Genomic DNA, 17,821 nt, shown 5'->3' on the forward strand with positions numbered 1-17,821 from the left:
CCACTCTGCTCAGCACAAGTGATAAAGGGAGATTAATTGGCCAATTCCTCAATCAGGCATAAGAGTTCAGGGCTGTGGTGTAAAACCCCATCAAACAAGACTGGCACCTTCAATTCTGACATTCCAGGATGGACACTGGACACAGTGTGGGGTTTTGTACAGGTCATATTTCACAATCAGGCCCTTTGCCTCTGCCAGTCCTGGCAATAGTGAGACTATGAGAATCTTCTCTCTCCAGCACACGAGCTTTGAAGGGTTTTTGCTGATGTATCTGCACAAAGCAGGGACCTTGGGGCCTTGTATGTAGGTTCTAATGTATTATTATCAAAAGGAATAAAGAGGGACATGGTAAAGTAAGAGGCAGCAAAGCAGCCCAGGGAACAAAGGGAGAAAGAGAGAGAGAGAGATTACAGTAGCAACAGGGAGGACAGAAAAGTAAATGGACAAAGTGCATGTGAAAGAATAGAGCTAAGGAGAGATATGCATACACGTGAGCAAAGGTAGGATCGTGCTGGAACATGTGAGTATGTGTGCATGCAAGAGGGGGCACGGAAACCCACATGGGCAGGTGCAGTCATTTGCAGCTCTGAGTCCTTCAGACCCACTGCACATTTGCAGCCTTGCACTGCTTCAGCAAGGGGCGTCCCCTAAAATGCCCCAGTGCACATGCAGGACTCCTGTGACCTAATTCACTCCATCCAGCACACAGCCCAACAGCCACTCGGTACTGGTGACAGAGAAAGATCTTCCCAGCCAAAAAGAAATATGGAAAGAAGCTGGCTCTGAGCACCCTCACCAGGAGTGCCCACCCCTTCCCCAAAGCAGTTCTATGCTTGAGAGGGAGTGAACTGGCAGCACACATGTACACAGACACACTCCCACTTTCACGCATGCAAACATGGCTTTCTCTGGCTTTGCCATCCTCACACACTTTATCCATTTGCATCCTGCTCTCTCTGTCACTACATTGCAGACCCTTGCTGTCCCTCCCCTTATTCCCTGAGCGGTTTCACTTCCTCCCCCCTCTCCACACTCCTCTTTAGCTTGTTTGACGACAGTCGCGTTAGAACTTATGCACATAGCCCCAAAGTCCCTAGTGTGTGCCCGAGCAGGAACAGGTCCATCCAGAGCCCACCACCCCCAACCCAAGCAGCCAGATGCAAAAGTGCCGAAATCCTGAATTGCACAGACACCTTTACTCCAGCCATGCTGTGCTATTCCCCTGCATGCCGCCACACCAGCCTCCAGGCCCCCATCACTCCTAATACCACAGGAGGTAAACATTGGACTGGCTGAAGCCAACTAGGCTGAAGTCAACTGGGAGCACTGCAATGCAGACAGATGTGCTCCTTCGTGTCCTCCCCTCCAAATAACCACCCTTCTCAGGCTGCTGGGCTGGCAGCAGCCTCAGACAGAGTTTGGGCATCCAAAGCCAAGTGGTGTCCAGCCAAAAAGCCATTCTCCCCCATGCTGGACTCAGAGCTGTACATATCTCTTGCCACCCACCTCTCCCATCAGACCTCACAGTGAACTGACACCAAAACTCACACCTGAACATGCAGTCACTGTGATTCAAAAACAGAATAACAAGACACAGCTGCCCTGAGCAGGGCTGATACCAAACTTTTGAGAGGTTCAGGGCTGAGCCAGACACAAGCACTACGTCCGTCCAGCCCTCAGCCCCCCACGGTGGGGTGCACCAAAAGCATTAGCTCATGAGACAGCTTTCCTCATCTTGGTGCACAAAGACACAGATAGACCTCACGCAGAAACATATAAAACATATAGACTTATCAAACACTTCATGCACCAGCTAGAAAAGGAGAAAGAAAAACTGTCATTGCTATTTCTAAAGATACTTGGGAGGCACCAGATACTACAATGATGGACTATATATAAAAAAGATAGAAATGAGTCTCAGTACCAGCCTTTGATCGCTCACAAGGGAAACACACGTGCCGCCTTGTGGAAACCAGGACCAGACATTGTGTCCTTACCTCTGCCTAAGCCCAGCTCGGCTGTGGTTTAAAGAAAGGCCTTTCAGCCTGGTGCTTCATGGTCCCTCCCTCTCATTTCTATTTCACAGCACATAGCTTTTCACAACCAGGACAGTGCATTGTATAAGCAACACAGACTCAGCTGCAGGATTTTCTGGTTCTGGGATAGCCTAAGGTTTGGAAAAGACCTCCCTAGAAGCACCAAACCTGACTGGAGCCTGTGCCCAGGAACTGAAGGGAGACATTCAGCTGCAGCCACAGCCCCCCGAGAGTGGTCACAGGTTAGATCCTGTCCTGCCAGCTCCACCACTGTGATGGACTGAGGCTAATTTACACCAGCTGAGCTAAGCAGCTCACTGCACACGTGCAGCCCTGCTCTGTGAGGCTTGCTTTCCAGCACTCAGTGGTCTCTCTAGCTTCTCACAATAGAAAGCATGCCTGGCAGCATCACAGGCAGTGGCATGCCTCTGACCAGGAGAGTTTGAGCGTGCCTTTGCCATCAGATCCACAGGGTAGAGGCCACATGTCCCATGCTGTCCAGGTCTAACCAGGGCTCTTTTGCAAAGGGCACCAGGCACCTTCCTACAGTGCAGGCACCCCAAAGGGGCATGTAATAAAAGGTGTTTAACAGTCCCTGTACTGGGTCTGGCTGGGATGGAGTTAATTTGCTTCACAGCAGCTCATATGGTGCTGTGTTTTGCTTTGTGACCAAAACAACGCTGATAACGCGTTAACATTTTAGCTATTGCTGAACAATGTCTGCACAGTACCAAGGCCTTCTCTGTTTCTCACTCTACCCCCACCCCCTCCAGTAAATAGACTGGGGGTGCACAAGAGGTTGGGAGGGGACACAACCAGGTGGATGACCCAAACTAACCAAAGAGATATCCCATGCCATCTAATGTCATGCTCAGCAATAAAAAGGGAGAGGAGGGAGCTCAGGGGGGCTAGCCACCTTTTGCTCAGGAACTGGCTGGGCATCAACCTACCCATGGAAGGTGGTGACTGTTTGCCTTTGCATCCCTTTTTTTGTTTTCTTTCTCTCTTCTTCCACTTCTCCTTCACTTATTAAACCCTTTTTATCTTGACCCACAAGTTTTCTTCCTTTTACTCTTCCTTTCCTCTTCTCTTGTCCCGCTTGGAAGTGGGGAAGGGAGTGAGCAAGCGGCTGTGTGGTGCTTAGCTGCTTACCTGGGTTAACCCACAACAGTCCCAAAACACTTGGCAGCACCACTGCTGGCCACGTTCACTGCCAGAGCAGGGGAAGTCAGACTGACCCAGTTCCAAATGCATTAACCAGAAAGCAGCAGCCATAGCACAGTGAGAAGCTGCCACCCTCCTTGCACAACGCTTTGAGCCTCTCAGTCCTGTGATGTGAGCTCACATCTCTCCTGGAGCAGTCCAGCACCATCAGCATATCCGGCTGCCATCACCTCCCAGTGAAGCAACCCCACCCATCTCTGATTCACCAAAGCATGTCAGCACTCTAGACGCAAAACTAATTCAAGCTTGAACTGATGGTTCCAGCATCCTTCCCAGCCAGACATGAGTCTCCCATTGCACAAAAATGTAAACAGCTTTTTCAGACAAAGTCCATAGTGGTTGCTATTCCAGCTAGGGAAGGTTCAGTGCTTACGTATCACTTTATGCCTCGATCGCTTCGTGGTACCAAGGAAGGGAGCAGCATCGTCTGCCAGCACAACAGTCAGTCCTCGAGGCAGGACTAATGATGTCACACTCCACAACCCCAGCTCCAGTTCACAAGCTCTTGTCTGCCTTAGCTAATCCATTGCCAAGTCCTGGACAAGGCAAAGCAAGGCCATGTCTGCATCTGCAGGGTCAGCCACAGTGCGTGGAGGCTCACAGTTGCAGCCCTGGTCTGTTGTGTGCCTGTGGCTTGCCCACTGCCCACACGCCCAGTTGGCCAAGGTGCTGGCATCAACCTCCGCCATACCTGCCGTGGAGGCTGTTCATGTCTTGCACAGCCACCAGAAACTGGGCCAGATCAAACCCACCCAAGGGTTCGCCTAAGAGATGAACTCGGGTGGCAACGCAGAGAGGAGGGATTTGGGAAGGACATGGTCACTTCTCAGCCTCAGTGAGCCTAGCTGAGCCATTGTCCAGTGGAGGATCCTGGTTCTAATCTCATCTCTCACAGCACCTTTCAAATTAATTCGTTAATTGGCATGACAGGCTGCGTGTATGAAACAAGGATGCATGGCTCCCTCTGCCGGCACGTGGTCCGATGAGGAGCCCCACGCCCTCTCTCCTCTCCAAAAGCCAGACCCCTGCCTGCTCGTTGCCAGCCTGCAGCTGCTTCAGGCAGCGAGGGCTCGGGGCCAGGCCCTGGGTGCCAGCCCAGCCACGCACCAGCCAGCAGGCAGAGCTGACCTCGCACCTCAGAGGTGGGCATCAGCACAGCAAGTCTGAGATCTGGCATGGGAGGATTCCGTGTCTCCTGCGTTGCAGTGCAGGTGAGGATGCCCAGCGAAGGTGCGCCCTGCCTTTGGACACTATTACTGGAGCAGGAGTTTTATTGCAAAAAATATCATGCCACTGGGGAACAGCCCAGGAGGGCTGTAGCGAACGGGTGTTCAGCTGACTTTTAAAAGTTTAAGCAGAGATGTAATTTCTTAAGGACTCTACTGATGCTCAGCTATTCCTACCTGCCTGCTATCAAAAGATTCAGCTGTATTTCATAAGTGGGAAGGCAGCCAAGCTTAGAAAGCTGGTAAAGTCCAGCTCCTGAAGGAACCATTCACTGTACGTCCTCAACCTTCTAGACTCCAGTGACAGGGGAAACAATTCCCTCTCCCACGCATGCACAACACTGTCACCAGCCGCGTGCCTTATCAGGGCTGAAACAACAGGGGAGAAAACGTGTTTTCACGCTGTTAAAAAATGGAAAAGTGAAAATCCAAAAGAATCCAAGGCCAAGGGTAACTCTGGAGTTTGGTACCAGGTTGGGGGGGACAGTGTCCTATCCCAGGTTAACAAACTCATCTCCTCACTTTTAGTGAGTGCCCATTCTCAAAATGCTCCTCTCTAGAGAGGGTGACAGGGTGCTAGTCGTGGAGAGGAGGAAATGCTCTGAGCTTAGGAGCTACTTTTAATAACAAGGATTACTGGAGAAATAGCATTTTGGGGATTTGGGATTCCAGGAAGCAGCTGCAGTAGAAGCAGAGGGAGATAATCCCAGTGTGACAGACAAAGATGCAAGGAAGCAGGACTGGAAAAGGGAGGGCAGCATCCCTAGGCACACACAGAAGCTACTGTCTTGCACAGGGCATCCTGCGTAAGGGAAACAGCCGTCCCACAGCAGAAAGAGGTTGCCAGAACAAGGGCCTGGCCCAGGGCTCCCAGCACCCTTCTGTCCTGGGTGTCTGTCCAGACTATGAGGGTTTCTAAGCCTCTGGAGCAGCCAAACCTTTATCTGTCCTTCCTGACTCTGGCCCATGTGGGGACTCAGACCCAGAGGAGCAATCTGCCCCACAGTCTGCAATCAGGAAGCCCAGGCTCCCCGGCCAGCTTGCAGCCTCCAAGTGACCTGCGAGTGAAGAGCCAGCAAGGGGAATCCTGGGGGTGGAGGATGCGTGCCCCACGGTACCCAACTCCAGTGCCTCTCAGGTGGGAATGGGACATCAGACCCTCCATAAGCTGGGGTCTGCCTGCACACAGCTCCTGAGTGCCAAACCGTAGGGAAGGGCAGCACGGGTCAAGAAAGAGGATCAGAGACAGACAGGTGCCACCCACCGAGGCTGTGCTGAGCTCCCAGGTGCTGCTGTGCACAGCACTGGGGGACAAGGCTTCCCTGGCTACCCCCACAAGCCTGTGGCTGCAGCGCACAGGAAGGGCTGCTTGCTGTAAGGCATTGGATACAGCTCATCTGCAAGAATGAGCTCTCTCCTGCCAGACCAGGCAGGACCATATCACACACTCCTGCTCTGACTCGGTTTTGCAATCAAAACCTCAGGGAAATGCTAGCTTACCAAAGCAGTGTTTAAATCCTGTGCTTGCTCCCAGCTGCTGTTTCCAAATGTCTCACATCATTGCTCTGCTGGGTGTATACACCTTTCCCCATCCACGTGCACACCACTACTTGTCTGTGCCCACATCCATGCATAGGCTTCTGCTAAAAGGAGTTCAAAGCTTTTGAGGCTCCATTTATTGCCCAAGATGTTTCTATGGCGACTCCCTTCACATCCCATCATTGGCTGCAGAAAGCTTCTGGCCATCAACAGCTTCAGGTGAGTTGAGGGCCTCAAGTTTCAAGTCACCTGCAGTTGTTAATGCCACCAGCTACAATTAATTAGGAGGAGATTAACAAAAACCCACCTGAAGCAGTAAGGGTAAGTGAGACAATGTCAGCAAGTGAAGAGGCGTGATCCTATGTTTCCTTTCCCTCGGTGTTCTCTGGAGTACTGTAGCAGGGAGGAGCCACAAAGAGGGGTAGGGAGTATCTGCTAAAGGGTGCTGGACAAACAGTTCTGCTTTCGTGATTCCCTGGAAGGACCTCCCAATCACCAAGGCTCACACAGCTGCTGTAGCCAGAGCACAGGACCACTTCACCCTATGCAGTGGCTGGTCCTGACACACCGCTTCCCAAACCAGGGGCAGAATGCTCTCAGGTCTGCTTGGTAAGCACCTGGCTGAATGATTCTACAGCACAGCTGCGGATCCATGGCTGTTGCTGACAAGCACCAGGCCCAGCGTCACCTCCATCGCACTCACAGCTTCCATCATCAGCCAGTCAGGGCCAAATTCAGCACAGGCGACAGCAGTGACAGAGTGTGTGAGACAGGCAAGGTTGCTCTCCATTTGTGGAGCAGACCCTGCACACAACAGTTTGATAGTAGTGTTAATAGGCACTTTGCCCAGAGTCTCAGTGTCCTGGTTCCAGCTGGGACAGGGTTAACTTTCTTCCCAGTAGCCTGGGGGGTGTGCTGTGTTTTGGGTTCGGTGTGAAAGGAGCGTTGATGGCCCATTGATGCTTTGGCTGTTGCTGGGTGATGCTTGCACCGGGAGGGGGGAGCACAGCCGGGGTGGTGGACCCAGCTGGCCAATGGGGTATTCTATACCATGTGACATCATGCTCAGTATAAAAACCGGGGGAGGGCTCGCCCCCCGTTCGTGACACGCGGTCGGCGAGCGGTTGTGTTGTGCATTGCCTGTTTTGTGTATTCTGTTATTGTTGTTGTTCTCATTGTTATTATTACTGTTCTACTTAGTTTTATTTCAATTATTGGACTGTTTTTATCTCAACCCGGGAGCTTTCCTACTTGTGCCCTCCCGATTCTCTCCCCCATCCCACCGGGGGGGGGTGATCGAGCGGCTGCGTGGCGTTTATTTTTGCTGGCTGGGGTTAAACCACGACACTCAGTCCTGCAGTATGTTAGCTAAGGGCATAGCTCTCTCACAAGAGATTCGAAATTAGGAAGTGTAGTGCTGAATAGAGTCAAAACTGAATGAGCTCTCTTGGGCTTATTTTTCCAGGCTCATTGATGGCACTGCCAGAACCAGAGTGAGGGGCAAGGAAGTAAGTAAAAGCAGGGCAGCAGAATGGGGTACAGCACACAGAGAGGAGGTAAGTGCAGATTTCCCACAGACAGGACAGGACCAGGAATCCAGAGAAGTGCTGCCATTTGCTGAAAAAATGCCATTAGGTTGCAACAAGTATTATAACCTTCACTTGTGTTTAGTGAGCTATGCTGAGATGGGGCACCCAGCAGAAAGGAGACACTTTCTGCAAAGCACTTTGATTTTCAGCACTGCTTGTAAGTTTAGCAGCAGTGAATGATCTAGTCCAAACCCAGCCCTTGGACTGGCTGCCTTTCCTATGCCCAAGGGCACAACTACCCCCACTCTCAAGCAGAACAATGCAGGGGCCTCAGCTTAGCAGGGTCTGTTCTCCACCTCTTGTTCAATGAGGCCTTATAGGACCTCTGGGGAGAAATGCCTGACAGCACCGAAGCTGCCTCTATCCCCAGCTGCTACTGGTGCACACACTCACCAGCACAGCGCACCAGTGCGCGCACTCACGCACCAGCGCAGCGCTTCCCCACGCTGGAGCGGGTGCAGCAGGGCACCAGCAGAGAGGCTGGGTCAGCTCAGCGAAGAGGCAGCAGAGCAGGCACTCTGAAACCCAAAGTTTGAAGATAAAAGCCATGCCCAGCCCACTGAGGCACAGGCAGTCCCAGACCAACCCATGCACTGTCAACAGTCTCTCCTCATGCTCCCGTCTCCTAGTAGTGTTGTGTATCCCTGTTTGCCTTATGTGCGCTAGGTAATATTCACAGCAAAGAGAGCTCTGCAGCTGCAGCAGGCTCCACACCCGGCTGCCACCTACCACGTGCCAATGCCCACAACGTCACACAGGCCCTCAAAGGAGAAAAGAGAAGGTGCCATAATGCTGTCAAAGAGCCAGACATTGATTTGCAAGGAGAACTCAAACCACCCTGCAAGAGGATCAAAGGAACAGCATCACCAAGAAGAAAACCCACAGCTTCCATAGGAAAAGAAAGAATCTACACCCTCTGCAGGCATCCCGACTGGCCTTGTGGGATTAGGGAAGGCCCAGATTACTGAAGAAGACGTCCACTTTTGCTACCCAGACATTGCACTGTAGAACCAGCACTAAAGTGCCATCCAATAACCCTTCCCCAACAGGATAATACAGAACTCTCTTCTCTCAGCCACACCACAAAAAACAATGAAAAGAAAGAAAAATGAAGGAAACACAGAGCCAGACTAAAGTAAAGTCTGGACTAGTCTCTGTAACCAGGGTTGTTGCAAAGGATAAGACTGCAAATTACTGTAATTCCTTTTACGGACTTTGCAAATAATAAAAAGTGATGATTAAATGAAAAAGACATTGTGAACCGGGAGGATGGGTCTCTGCAGTGGCTATTGGCAGGAACAGAGAGCCCCTCCACTGCCCCCTCCACAGCTCTGTGGAGAAAGCAGAAACCAACCCACAAACTGGATGCAACTGCAAATCCAGATGCCCCACAGGGCTGAGGAGGTAGTGGGCACCCAACCCCTGCTAGGTGAATGGGTGAGTCCCAGTCCAAACCCCTGAAATGAGCTCCCCACATACCAGGTCTGCACGGGAGCAAGGAAGGCTGATAGACAGCAATTTGCTGCCCAAACCCAGCCACAAAGCCCCAGCTTTTCTGCTGGGGTGGAGCAGGGACTGTGCTTCACAAGCAACACGGCTCACAGGGACATGCAGGCGTAAGCCCTGCCAATGCTAGAGTAGCCAAATCCAAGGGGCAGAGCTCTGTACCCTCACCTGCAGCCCAGGGCACAGCCACACACAAACATCACCCAAGGACGAGGTAAAATGGGGGGAGCCCTGCCAGCTGGAGAGCAACAGCTAGTAAGTGCCAAGGGTGCAGGGCAGGATGCTCTCAGGGCTACAAACAGGGTCCAAGACAAAGCTGGTTACATCCCTCCCCAGCGGCCACCCTTCCCTGCAACAAAATGCCATGGAATAAACTGGTGGTAGAGACAAAAGAGATCCAGCGAACAGCAAGGTGCTGTACACCATGTCCACCTACCACCTCAGGCAAGGAATCTTGTTGGGACTCACACCTGCCTAATCTTTACATGTAATTTTTCAAAAAAGCAGATCACTCAAAATGGCCCATGCCTCAGGATATGTATGGACTTATCTACAGAGCAGTGTCATTGCTTGTAAACCGAAACACAGTTGCATAACCACATGGTTAAAAGATAACAACACAAATTCATACATGGTTGTATTCTTACGTACAAACTTATGTACAAATACTGTTTAGTGACCTGATGTCGAAAGAACACAAGTATCACCACACTATTTCTTCTTCAATCTGTTTTTCTTTACTTTTCAAATATGGGCTTTCAAAATATAAAAATAATTATTTGAAAATATGTAATTATACTTTAAAGGAATAAAATCAGATCAAATCCCACCTAAAGTCCAGTTTTGTTTCAAAGCTTCCATGAACAATCTAATCCTTCTAACAAAATAAAGTCCATGGGTAGCAAAACGTGTTTCAACCAAACAAACATTCCCCCACAATATTTGCAACCACATTTTACTACTATGGGCTAGTGATTAGGAGCACGAAAGTAAAATTTGCTAGGAAAAAAGCCTGCTAGCTCAACATCATTTTCAAAGTGCAAAAAACCAAAAAGCTGATCAGACAATACACACAACAAACAGTAAATTATGACCCTATTCTGAGAATCCTTACACACAAGCAAGGAAAACTATGGATTTTTCAAATATGATATTGCATTTTAAATCATGAAAATATAATATTATTTGATACAGAGCTAGGAAAAATAAGATTTTAACTGTTATTTTTAACCCACCGACAGCCTTTTCATTTTTTTCTGGAGACCTGCTACCTTCTTTTGAAAAAGAGTTTTAAAATTGACCTTGTTTCAGTAGCCACTTCTTCTCTGTCCTAGGTATGAAATCCCCATATCATATTATAAAGTGTCAATGCACCAAAAAGCAAAGGGCATTTTTTTTTTTTTAGGCAGGAACAAAGCTGGTTCTTTTTACCTATGAAACACCACATACTTTTTCTTTCACAAGCCCACCAATTTCAACATTGTATTATTCAGCAACCAGTATTTCATACAGAGACAAGCCTCACTTGCTCAGACCCCCACCTCACCGGAGCAAAGAGGTGTATGCAATATAAAAGTCAGCACAGAATCTGGGCCAGCTTATTCAGATTTTAGTGGGCTCTACCCTGTGCTGCACTCAGGGTACTGTCAACATTTTTAGGGATTTCATCAATGAGCAGCAGAACCACCCTTTGGTCTCAAACACAAACAAACACAGTATCAGTACAGGAAAACCGTTTCAGACTCTTGTTTCCATTTCCCCCTGCTATGTGATACCCAAAGTCAGAGAAGCAACTTATTTTCAGCATTTGAAAACTGATGTACCAGGATCATGATCTCCAACCCTGATAATTGTTTGCTGCAAATACTCCTTACCCAGTGCGCATGAAAGAGGTGAAGAGCATCCACCAGTTTCATAAGGGAAAACCTGTCAAAGCCTGGGCTCTGTCTGAGCTGGGCACAAAATGTACAAGTACAGAGACTGCAGGCTTCAGCCATTCTCTGAACATTAGGTACTCTGAAGAGATAGAAACAGGTCCCAAAGAAACGGTCATCATCTGAGATTTCCTTGGTGGCATGCAAGACTATGGTATCGGCTGTCGTTGCCACGCATGGTATTTTAACAGCATAGTACCAGCCTAGTAGCAGGAACAGAGAGGCACATCTCCCCGTTTATTTTCTCAGGCCATGCAAGCAAGCTCTGGAGAACCAGAGCTCTCGTGGAGCCACCCTTCTTAGCTCTCTCTGGTCCAAAGGCTTCTCTGAGATGCACTGCACTGTCTTATGAAGTTATGTCTGAACTCTGAGCCTGCCTCTCCTTGCTGCTATCTACACCATCATCCCTGTGACTGGTCTTGTTCATGCATCAAATGAGGTTAGAAGACAAGACAACACGGATCTCCCCAGATTGTAAGGGATGTTACAACTGTCAGAAATCAAACAAAAAAGAGAACAGAGGCATCTAATGCATCCCTCCTTCCCCTGCCGGCACTGCGAGCGACAGCAGGAGCCTGGCTGCCACAGGATGTGCTCCCAGGACGCTCAGCAAGAGGCGCTGGCAGCTCTGGGCCTGGATGAGCTGCTGTAGCTGGGCATGCAGGAGGAGCAGACGTGGCTGCAGCACTTGCACCCAGAAGGCCTGTGCACAGCCATTTGGGAACCACATTTTAAATGAGGAAAGTGCTAGTTTTGGCATAGTTGTTTTTAGTTCGTTCTTAGAGAAATGTGGCTCTCTAAAGAGAGATGTTACCCTGCCTGCTAAAAGGACTTGGGCAGGATTCCTCAGGCATCTCGGCTGCTCGTTCACACACATCCCCGAGCAAAGCCCCTGTGGTAACTAGCATGAAGGGCTCTGGTCTCAGTAAGAAAAATGGGGAGATAGCTCTCGGGTAGGAAGGAGCCCAAAGAGGATGTTTTAAGATACCACCGGTTTAAAACAGAGCTGCAGCTCTTTAAGCACCCGAGCGCTTTAATTGAAGGGTATGCTGAAACCTTGCTGCTGACGAAGCCGGTGCTGGAGCCCTGGGTACCACACGCTAAGCGCCTCGGCAGCAATGCCCAAAGGGGCAGAAAACCTCCGGCTTCACCTGCCCTCCCACACTGAAGCGACCCAACGGTCGCAGCCCGCGGTCCCGGGGCGGCCGGGGGCAGGGCCGAGCCCGCACTCACCTGCGGGGAGCGCCAGCCGCAGCCCCGCCGAGCGGCAGCAAAGTTTGCGGCGCGGCGAGAGACGGAGAAGTTGGGCTCCCCGCGGTGCCCGCCCGCCGCCCGCGTCGGCTCTTACCTGGGGCGGCGGCCGCGGCGGCCCCCCGGCGCGGGGCGCTCGGCCTCCCGCGGCATCCTGCGCGGCACCCGGGCAGGCGGCGCACCGGCACGGAGCGGCGCGCCCCGGCAGCCGGGCCCGCAGCGGATCGCAGCCTCGGCGCCCCGGCCCGCAGCGGGTCGCAGCCTCAGCGCGGCGGGCGGTGCGGCGCCCCGACCGGCGGCGGCGGCGAGCGGAGCCGGCTGCTGGCACCGGGCGGGCACGGAGCGAGGCGGGGCGCGGGCCGCGGGGTGCGTGGCTGGGATGCATGTGCGGCGAGAGCCGCCTTCCTCCCCCTCGCTTCCTTCGCTCCGTTCCTTCCCTCCTTCCCCGCCAGCCCTGCCCAGCCCAGCCCAGCCTCTGCTGGAGACTCTGAGAATGCAGCGCGGGGTCCCCGCCCGGGACCGGCCCCGGGCAGCCGGCCCCGGGGACCTCGCCTGGAGACCGGCCCGCTCCGTGCCTCGGCGCCCGGCTCCAGGGCCTGCCCCACCTCTGCCCTCGGGACGCGCCCGGCCCCGGCCCTGGGGCCAGCTGCCCTCGCCGGCTGCCGCGGCCCCCGGGAGGGCGGGGACGCGCTGCCCGCGACGCGGACCCTCTCCCCCGCCCTGCGGTGCCAGCAGCCCTACGGTGCCGCCGCCCCGGGCACCCGCTGACCCCAGAACCGTGCCTGCCCCGGGACCGTCGGGAGCGGCCAGGGCCACCCTGGAAGCGGGGAGCGAGCCGCCGTGGTGGGGGCAGGGGGCAGACCTTGCCTCCCCTGGCCCAGGCCAGCCCCTCCGAGCACCAATGCCAGGTCGTGCCCGGGGCTGAGAACGCACAAACTCTGTGCATGGGAGCGCAGCACTGGGCTAGGGTGCCGGGGCATCCAGCAGGTCAGGGAGACCCCAGTCCACCCTTCGCCAGCCCTTGAACAGGGCCAGATCCCAAAGGCCCAGTGGGAGCTTGGCAGGGGCTGTGGTAGGGGCTCTGGGCATGACAGGTAGCCTCCGGGCACCGCAGGGGCTGGGGCTGGCAGACCCCCTCCTGATGTGCACCTAGGTGGCCAGGGCAGCTGGCATCCTCAGCACCCACCTCAGGTCTCAGGTGCCTCCTCCAGAGCTCTGCTTGAACCGTGGCGGGCACCATCCAGGCTCAGCAGCCCTCTGGGGTCACAGGGGCAGGAACAGCTGCACAGCTTGCTGCCTGCACTAGAGAGTCGCACGCCAGCAGGATCCACAGCAGAGTGCCAAGTTTACAGACCTCCCTGGGCATGATCAGGACAGGTGGAAGGTGGAAGCAGGGAAGAAGCTCAAGGCTGGTGAGGCTGCAATATCATTTTGGGACAGATAAATCTGATCATGCAAGTCAGGGTTTAGCCATAACTCAGGCAAACAGCCCCCAGTGGGACATTTTCCAGTCTCCACTGGCCAGGGTCTCACATCTTACCTGGAGAAAATGCTCTCCTGTTTCCACAGCAATCTCTGGTATTGGGCATTGGGGTTTGGCCCGGGAAGGAACACGAGGGAACACCAGAGAAGGTGTTATTGAAGAATGCCCTGTTGCTCCATGTGTGCAGCACCCTGCACAAGGCAAACAAATCCTCTGCTTGGCCAATACGGGCCAAGAAACAGTGGTAACCCAGCAGCAGGTTATCCACAGACCACCTGGGTATGGTGCTTCCTGCACAGGCAGGTGGTCTGCAGGTCAGGGAGAGGTGGACAGAAAGCAAAAGAGAGTGGCTTATACCCACAGCATGGATCCAGGAGGAGTGACTCCTCCTTTCCAGTACCAAGAGACGAGCAGGACACAGATCCAGCAGCAGGCTCAGGCAGCTGTTCTCCCCACCTTTGCACTGGCTGGCACAAGACTTCCCATCCTCATACTACTGCATGACTCCCACCCTCAAAGGCCAATAGGGCCCTGAAGAAGACCTAGGAAATGCTCCATACCAGCCCCTTCAGACATGGAAGCATCTAGAAATGTCCTCAGTCCCAGTGTGAGAGTGAGAAACTTCCCAGCTGCAGACACTGCTGCCACAGTAGATCCCACTTGTGCCTGATGCACAAGGGGAAAGGAGCAAAGCCTGGAGCACAGCTGCTCCACTGCTAACACTGTCTGCAAACAGAGACCTTGCTCAATGCCAGTCTAGCCCTAGGACAGCTGCTAGGCTCTTGTGCCAACATTGACACAGGCACTGGGAACACCCAGATCCTTTCCCTGGGACAGCCAAGAGGCTGCCTCTCACAGTGCAGTGGCAGCGCAGATGGAGCTGAGCCCACATGGCAGAAAGCATCCAATAAGCTGGTGTGATACTGGGTGGAGATGGTTCCAGCACTCGTCTGTAGTTGTGGTGCCCTTTTCCAATCTGTTTTTGCTAAGACCCCCTTACCCCGGAGCCAGGGAAGGTTTGTCTCTCCTGCCGTCACCCCCTCCCCTGTGTCACAGCTGCTCCATGCTTGATCTAGTTGAAGATGTCCCTGCTCATTGCAGGGGGGGTTGGATTAGATAACCTTTAAAGGTCCCTTCCAACCCAAACTATTGTATGATTCTATGATTCTATGCCCTCTTGCTGCCCTGCAGGGTGCTGATAAGGCCCAGCCCAGCTCTCAAACGAGCCCCAGAGAGCCCTGTAACAGGGCACGTTATGACAGTTCTTCCGTGAGACCTGAAATCAGTAATGCATCAGAGTATGCCCACGTCACACAGTAGCACAGGCCAGGAGCCACCCCATGCACTGTGGGGAAGGAATGATGGAGGATGCAAAGCAGGAGAACAAGGACCACCCGTGACACGATCACTCCCTTTGGGAGCGTGGCTCCCCACACACACGAACACTGAACACAGCCTCCACAGCTCCGTCCCGCAGCCTCTCGACAGGTCGCTTTCATGTCGTGTCTTGTATTCTCAGTGACAGAAGGATGGATGGGTTATCCTTTGACTTTGCTGCCATCCCCTTTATCTCCATGGGAATTTAGTCCTCATCTGGCTTCTCCTTTCCTCTTATTCCCATCATTGGTTTATCCCAGCATTCAAATACCTCTTTTGTATTTCTTAGCTCTCCTCTACCTGCAGCACTCTTCCCTTATTCTGATATACTCTCCCCATCTCATTGAGCTCCAGGCCCCTTTGCTTTGTTCTCTCCCTATCTCTCCCTTTCTGTCTGCTAGTCACTTGTTCCTTTTTTTGTTGTGATTTGTCTTCTCTGCTCTGTTCCTTTCACTCATCTATTCTCCTTATCTCTTTCTGCTCGTTCCTCTTCCTTTTCCCAGTCTTTGCACTCCCCCCCGCTTCCTCTGTGTGCCTTTGTCTGTAAGGAGTTGAAAGTTAAAAGCTTTTCCAACTTGATCCTGAGCAGCTTTCCCTAGTGCTTTCATCTCCACAACACATTTGTAAAACTGCTCAGACTGAAGAGCCATGACATGAACAACTAAAGAAATATCAGAAAGAAACAGGACTCCCAACATGGGATGGAAATTTGCCTTCTCCAGGAAAATCTCCCTGGTTCACTAGCACTGCGGTTCTCTCTCCACAGTTCCTGTAAACACAACATAAAGACTGTTTATCAAGATTTCCTCTTCCTGGCCTCATCCTCCTCTCTGGTGCATTTGGTGCTGGAAGGGGCAGACACAGGGGTGCCCGAGAGCTCCCCATCACCTCCTGCCAAAAAGTCACCACAACCGACCTGCTCTCCCTCCCCTCTCACTAGCAGTTCCTGCCAGTTTGTCATTCCTGCTGTATCACAAACCGCTAGCCAGAGGGAAGAATTGATCACACCAGGAAAGATGCTCTGGCTCTTGTCCAGTCCTGCTCCCTGTTCCTCCCTCATGCAAAGATGGCAGAGACCTGGCAAGCTCTCCCAGGTGATGTGTCACCAACCCCTCTCAGCTGCCAAAAGGAGTTCTTTCTTACCACTTTCTCACGTGTTCTGTGCAGGGTCCAGCATTGTTTGGGGTGGAGCAGCTGCAGACAACAACTTCAGAAAAATTCAGGGAAGTCACTTCTTCAGTGTGCAGTCGAGCCACTGCTTTCTTGGTGCTTCTGTGCAGCCTGTGCTTGGCAGGGTTCATGTGTGAGCACGGAAGTATGGTCGATCTTACAGGTGACCAGTGGCAGGAAATTCCAGAGTTACCAGTACAGATCTGCACTATGTCACACGGAGCAAGTCAAAGTGCTGTCTGCTTACTTGGAAATTTGTTGTTGAGAAGCCCATGAATCCTGGCTATTCTCACAACTCTGCGAGAGCTTAATCTTGCTAAATCCTCCTACTTCTTCCCTATTGGAGAAATAGATTCAGCACAGGACAAGCTCTGTGACTCACCTCTCTGTTGGCAGAGCCAGCTCCCATTAATCTAACTCCCTGTCTAATGTTCACATTTGGCTGGCAGGCAATCCATCTCCAGTCCAGCGCTCTGTCCAGCTTCCCTGTCAGTCAGAGCCTACCTAACGCTGGGTGCCCTGCAGGGCGTCTGCCCAGCAGACCTGTTTTCATTCTCTGACCTCACCCTGCCTCATCTCAGCAGAACAAGCAGAGATTCACATAGCTCAGTCCCACCAGTCTCGCTCTTTATGGGGAGCGGGATTCAGTCTGCTGCCCTCCAAGTTCACTCTGAAAGGAGCTGAACACTGGGTGTTAGGAGTGGCAGAGAGGGCTTTGCTCCCAGAACTGCAGCTCAGGATGCCATGAAGGCTACATGGAAGGAAGTATCTCTGCCAAACTCCCTGCAGAGCGTCCCTGGGTGGTCACATTTGCTCCTGCTGTGCTTAGCAGCCACCTCTTGCAAGCAGCATGTGTTTGCCTCACACTGCCTGTCTCCTGGGGGCTGCAATGTGGGATGCCACATTACATGACCAGATTGCCTCCTGCTTTTCCTGGATGCTGCTCTGGTTCACAGAAAGATGGACCCCACAGGCTGGTTGCACCACATGACTTTCTTCATACCCCACGGCTAGGGAAGAGGCCTCTGCACCCCCTAAAAGGCACTGTGATTCCTGCTGGAGATAGGGACAAGAGCTGAATGCAGCAATTCTGTGCTCACACAGGTCCTGCAGAGTTGGGGCCACTCCTTGACACACCACAGAGCTGCCCACACGAAGCTGGATCTGACATAACATAGTTGGGAGGGGCACAGCCCAGCGCTGCCCTAAATTTGCTGGGCACACATGAGCCAAACCCCCCAATCTATTGCCCAGAGCCATTTCTCACGTGCCACCCCACTTACTCCTGCCAGCCAAACGGCCCTGCCTTGCTGAGGCTCTTTGGTGCTGCTTTGAGTCTTTCCCTGGGAGCGTTCCCACTGTCCCACACATTTAAGCACTGCCTGTCACCAGAGCCTGGCAGTCCCCCCATCTTTATTCTCCCCAAGTACTGTGTCATTTGCAGACTCCATGGTATCAGCCTTGTGATTAGATTCCAATGTCTTTA

The 17,821-nt window shown here is 52.6% G+C and overlaps 1 protein-coding gene across 1 annotated transcript in view; it reads right to left on the minus strand.

Annotated features, from left to right (window-relative positions):
* The window catches only part of CDH22 (cadherin 22), a 91,820-nt gene extending 74,093 nt beyond the window's left edge, over positions 1-17,727 (minus strand). The window contains exon 1 of the mRNA XM_075167022.1: positions 16,309-17,727. The gene's annotated coding sequence lies outside the window, so the exon portion shown is untranslated. The remainder of the gene's footprint in view (positions 1-16,308) is intronic.
* Between the last annotated feature and the right edge of the window lie 94 nt (positions 17,728-17,821).

The sequence above is a fragment of the Calonectris borealis genome, chromosome 17, assembly GCF_964195595.1.
Source record: "Calonectris borealis chromosome 17, bCalBor7.hap1.2, whole genome shotgun sequence".
In the NCBI taxonomy this organism is placed as follows: domain Eukaryota; kingdom Metazoa; phylum Chordata; class Aves; order Procellariiformes; family Procellariidae; genus Calonectris; species Calonectris borealis.